Source organism: Emys orbicularis, chromosome 17 (assembly GCF_028017835.1).
Source record: "Emys orbicularis isolate rEmyOrb1 chromosome 17, rEmyOrb1.hap1, whole genome shotgun sequence".
In the NCBI taxonomy this organism is placed as follows: Eukaryota; Metazoa; Chordata; order Testudines; family Emydidae; genus Emys; species Emys orbicularis.
The window spans coordinates 12934891-12940785 of NC_088699.1; positions in this window are offsets into that span (position 1 = coordinate 12934891).

Genomic DNA, 5895 nt, shown 5'->3' on the forward strand with positions numbered 1-5895 from the left:
TGCCTTGCCCTTATAGCTGTTACCAGCACCTTTATTCTCCTCATAGGGTAATAACAATGATGCTTCCTGGGTGCCAGCCAGCAAGGGTAAAGCTTATAAAGGGATTGCTGCCTCCCACTCCTCCAAAATACTGAATGTAAATCTAAACTAGACCTCCTAGTACAGTAATACTTCAAAATAACCATCAGAGCAGCACCACTATATTAGTCTCAAAAAGGATTCTGCTTCATTCATTTTGGTGATAACTTTTTGCTTTAAGTGAAGATTGACAAGTTCAAGACTGCAGAGTTGGATTTGTTGACAGAATTGTGCAAATTCCTGAGATTATTAATTTTTTTGGAGTTTAAATGTTGAAACAATTTAAAAAAAATATTTCAATATAGCTGTATTATGTTTGAAGAAATCTAACAATTTAAAAGCTTAAAATAATGTTTATATTTGTGAAAATTCTGTTGGCTACAGTGAAAGCTTATAGTGGTGTTTTCATATGTGCTGTTAAACTATACATATATATATATATATACATATATATATAAAAATATGATTGAAAGAGAAAAGGAAAATATAGGATCAGTGTTTCATGTCAATATTTTTGAATGTCCTAATTGTATAGTACATGTGGATGTGCACATGGTTGACTAGTTACATTCACTTCACTTTTCTTACCCGTGTCCTCTTCCTTAGTAGGTAAAAAGGTTAATGAATGTGCAACTGGATTTTTTTTATTTGTGGCATTTATTTTGATTGCCCACAACTCCGGGAAAAGGAATAATGTGTATGACATTCTGGTAAATACAACATGTAGCAAAATATTACCTGCCAAGATTTGACAGCCTGCAAATCTGTTTGCATTGTATCTAATTCCTAGGTTCTGTTAGCCCAAAATGTCAGTGTGGCCCTTCCCCTTCTTCCTTTTAAACATACATTTTTCTTCTGTTTTTCTAATTTTTTCATACTATATTGAAATAGGTTTGGGGCTTTGCAAAAGCAAGGAATCTGCAGTTAACCTCCGTTGTGTCAGTGCGTGTATAAGAATATTCTGTTCTAATAGCAGTATGTGAAACTGAAGATAAGCTACAGTGACTAAATACAGCAGGGTGAGCTGGGGACTGATTGGGCTTCTAGCCTTAACTATTTCCTTGCTTTTGTGACATTCACCCTTTTTTATATATTTAATTGAATTGACTATTGTCTGGTAAACATGGCTGCCTAAAAATACTGTTCATGACCAGAGTAAATGACTGCAATATCACTGTAATGGGTTATTTTGATGTATACTTTCATTAATATATTTCCCCTTATAAAGCTTTAAAATAGAACCATATCTAACAATACATTTGACACCTTACCTATATAAGATCCCGATAAAAGTTCCCTTAACTGCTGTGTTTCTGCCAGTAAATTACTTGTGTTGTATTGCTGGCTTGACTCCAATATCACATCTTACTCTTTCTGGAAGTAGAGATGGTGTAGGCCCCTGATCATGTAAGCTGCACTGCTCTGGAGCCCTTGCAGGTTTCTGCCTAGGCAGAGTAACTGGGCCTTTAATCTGCTTTTAGTGTTGCTGATGGGCATGCTGCTGTGTCTTCCTTCTCAACCAAGAAGTGGCTATGCCTTTCACACATTTCACAGTAGGAGGGTCCAATATCTTTAAAATCTTTAGGCCTGAGTCCTCATAGCCCTAATTGTGAGTGTAATGTAAGTGTATTGTTAAAGGGACCATACAAAGAATTCTTCTAGAATTGACCTTGTGCCCATTTTTGCTTCTTTATGAAGTATAAAGAGGGTTTGAAAGGTATTTGCCAGTATCACATGTGTCAAGTCTGGTTTGGCTAGAGGACCCGATCCGTTGTCTCAGATGGGGTGTGTATTGTTTTCTCTCACCTTAATTAAAAGTGGGTAGTGAGTCTTTTTAACAAAGATATCCTTTCCCCAAAATGTTAATTACTCAATGAAATTAAGCAGATGTTAACAAAAGACATAGGAAAAAATATTAAGCAGATGTACTAAAAATACTCCCCCCCCCCCCCCCCTCATTTTGCTTGGCTTTTTGCACTCCCTTGATTCTTGTTTGGTTGGCATTTCACTAGTTCTCAAGTCATTATTGTGTCTTCTGTGCAAGACAAATTAAATTAGTAATGTAAAAGGCAAGCTGGGGGAAAAAAAGCCTGTAGGTCTCTCTGCAACATAATGAAGCAAAAAGCTCATAACCAAAAAAGGAAAGAAAAAATGGGCATTTTTGAGTGATTAATGTTGATAATAAATGTTCAGGTAGTGAATGTGAGAAATTTGACCTGTCTATTCCATTAGAATAAATGAAATCTGTTCAAAGTCTCTCAGATTTGGGAATGAATATTCTGGTTTTGCCGTAGGACCTACGCCAAGGAAGGGAAATGAGCATTCCTCAATTCTAAGTGAACTGTTCTAGAAACACCTTAAGACTTTATTTAGATCATTTCTTATTAAAGGGAAAAAAACTCTTTTAGTGAGTGGTTCAGGTGACTTGCATTCTGTTTTTCAAAAGAAATTGACATGTGGCATTTTAGGCCCCAATTCTCTATGGGCAGAACCAGGCCTTAGGACTTTAAAACCAAGATTTTTCTTTCAGGTAAGTGCATCCAATACCAGACAAGGGGAAGACGAGAGCAAAAGTACATTTTTTTTATTTTTTTATGTTTTTCAATTCAAGGCAAAGAATATAATGTGAAAATATTTATACCTTTATTTAAGCAGATATTGCTGATGTCTGTTGGCTTGGTCTTCTTCCAAATAAAAACTGCTAGAAATTACATTAATGTCCAATTTTACTGAAATTCTGTTGGGTAGTCATTTAAATCAGTTCCTGAAAAGGGCCTACTGCAGTATAGTCTGGACCCTAGCAATTACACAAATTAAGAGAAAAGGATGTGATTATTTTAATATAGAGGATGTGGGTGCATCAATTAGCCCTTTGTCCTCTTTTTATATGGGGGTGAAAAACAAGTTAATCTGGATTAAACAACCTTTAGCTTTACTTCATGGTCCTGTAATCCAAACTCAACCTGATCATATGGTGTTTCAATGCAAACTGGTATTCCCTGATCATGTCAAGGTTAAAGGAGCCTTACTAGTTTCTGAGGTTTGGTTAAAGGTGTCTTGCAAATGTTTTTAAAATATAAGAGGGCAGGAACTGTCATTATGTTTGTACAGTGCCTAGTGCAATAGGATCCAACCGGGTTGTGGCTTTTAAGGCACTCCCCTCAATATAAATGTTTAATAATATTAATTTGGGTTAGATGGTCAACCGTGAAGTTTAAGGTTCAATCAGCTAATGTGTTTTAAAATACTTACTATTTGTGTTGTGCTGGCATGTAGGAGCCTCACGCACACAAGGGTCTCGTTTTGCTATACATTGTACAAATACATAACAAAAAGGCAGCCTGCTCCAAGGGGCCTACTACCTAAATTCTTGTTTACGCAGGGATGTTATGGAATAATTCCCCATGTGGACACTGTTCTGCAATAAAAAGTCACCTTATGCTGGAATAATTAGTGTGCAACCAGAGGGGAAAATTATTCTGGAATAAAATAATTTTTATTCCAGAATAGTGTCCCCGTGGACAGCTATTCTAGAATAGCTTTTGCAGAATAAGTTATTCTGCAATAGTTATTTCAGGCAATTGCCCTGTGTAGGCAAGCCCTTAGTTAAAAATAGATCTGATCAGGAAAAGGTAAAATGGTTTGCAAAAAATGTTGGAAAATATTAATTTAGTTTACAGTTTTTGAAAATTGAAATGGTTTTTTTTTTTTTCATTTTGCTTTGTGAAAAAGCCCACTTTCTTCCCCCTCTCCTTCAGAAATGGTAGAGAATATAGTAAGAGAAAGTAGGGGACTGGAGGGAGGGGAAACTACTTTCTTTCATTTTACTTCCCCACAATGTTTAAAAAAAAAGGGGGGGGGAGTGAGTAAAGTTTTTAAAACAAAAAAGTGAGTGGATTTTCCCCCCCCACAATTTTGAAACAAAAATCTAAATTTTTGTCAATTTTTCATGTAGAAATTTCATTGAAATATGAGGAAATTCAATTTTTTCCCACAAAAATGTTATCACAACCCCATTTTTCAATGAAAAAAATTCAACCCAGCTCATGTTAAAATATATTAAAGTACTAAAACTGCACTTTTTATATTCTAGTCTAGATAAGCTTTTGAGTGAGGCTCATGAGAGACCTTAACGAATAAAGCAATAGGATTCTCTGTTGAATATGCCTGATACCTTGGTATTGCTACAGTTGTCTTTAAATCCAAAGGATGATGGAGCAGTGTGCCAGTAAATCAAATCACTACACCCTCATACTGTAAATGAAAATATGGAGAGCTGCTTAATCATCTAATTGATAGAATTAACAGGGGCAGTGGTTGCTTCTCTATTAGTACTACATCATAATTTCAATACTGTAACTGGGATGGGAGCCCTATAACTATAAAAAGTGACAGAGTCCTGTGGCACCTTATAGACTAACAGACATATTGGAGCATAAGCTTTCGTGGGTGAATCTATAAATGTAAGGAATTATAAGGCCAGGTAATTGATAGGTTGATATGAAAAAGAGTGGGTGACTAAGGCACCTTCCCGTGAAAGTGAAAAGATATGTAAACTATTTTCCTATTCTGAAATGACATGTCCATGAAGAATTGGCAGTATCTAAATAAGAGATGATTCACTGAAGCTGTGTCCTTTATCTTTGCCAAGTAGAATCTAAAGATTGAGGTCTGTTCTATACCACTGAGTTAGGTTGACGCAAGGCAGCTTACATCAACCTAACTGTAAGTGTTTATACGTAAATTTCACTCCCACTGATGTAACTTCCCTGCTACGCTGACTTAATAACTCCACCTATGCAAGCGGCGTAGAGTCAAGGTCAATGTAGTTAGGTTGACGCAGTGTCAGTGTAGACACTGCGTTGTTTATGTCAACTATTACTGGCTTTCAAGAGCCATCCCCCAATGCCCCACACTGATGGTACAATCGATACAAGCGCTCCTGATGATGCCTACCAGCAACACAAGGAGCAAAGTGTAGACATGCACAAGCAATGTAATTACGGTGGTGGTTCTATGACAATGTAAGTTAGGTTGACTTAATTTTTAGTGTAGATGTGCCCATAGAAGTTGTGAAACTTTAGCAGAGTTGCATGTGTGAGAAAAAGTCCTTCAAGCAAATGGTGAATAAAAACCAACTGGTTCATAACCTGAATGATTGCAGTGGAGAAAAGCACCCCGTGGTAGATTGTAGGATGCCTCAAGTCAGCAGCTGTGTTCTATACAGATCACAGTATTACCTAATAAAACACCATGCAGAAAATTCGCCCAGGCTGTAGCAGGCTCATCTCAACCTCTGTATGTAGTGTGGATGCCAGGTGAGGGGGATAGTGTCACAGTGAGTTGGTTATGCCATGTCTGGGAGATCCTGCAGGGCATACATTATGGGACTCTAGGTAGGTAAAGGGATAGAAAGTTTCACCTGACTGCTGGTTTGAGTACAGCCTAGGTGATAGTGACTTAGTTGTTACAATTGAATGGGTGTTCAATGGTCTCAGTACAGTTCTCAATACAAGGCCCTCTGTCTCAAAAACTGCTGAAGCTGGGTTATTCTCGGTTCTAGGAGTCTGACAGAAATGGGTGTGAAGATGAGTCATGCAAGTCAAAGGTGAATTCCAGGAATTGTGTGCTCTGGTACATATTGTTATAAAGAGGATGGTGATCAAGTGTAATGGGCTTAATCTGCAGCCAGGGAGATTTAGGATAGATATCGGAAAAACTTTCTACCAATAAGGGTTAAGAGCTGGAATAGGCTTCCAAGGAAGTTGTGGAATCCCCATCACTGAAGGTTTTTAAGGACATGTTGAACATATACCT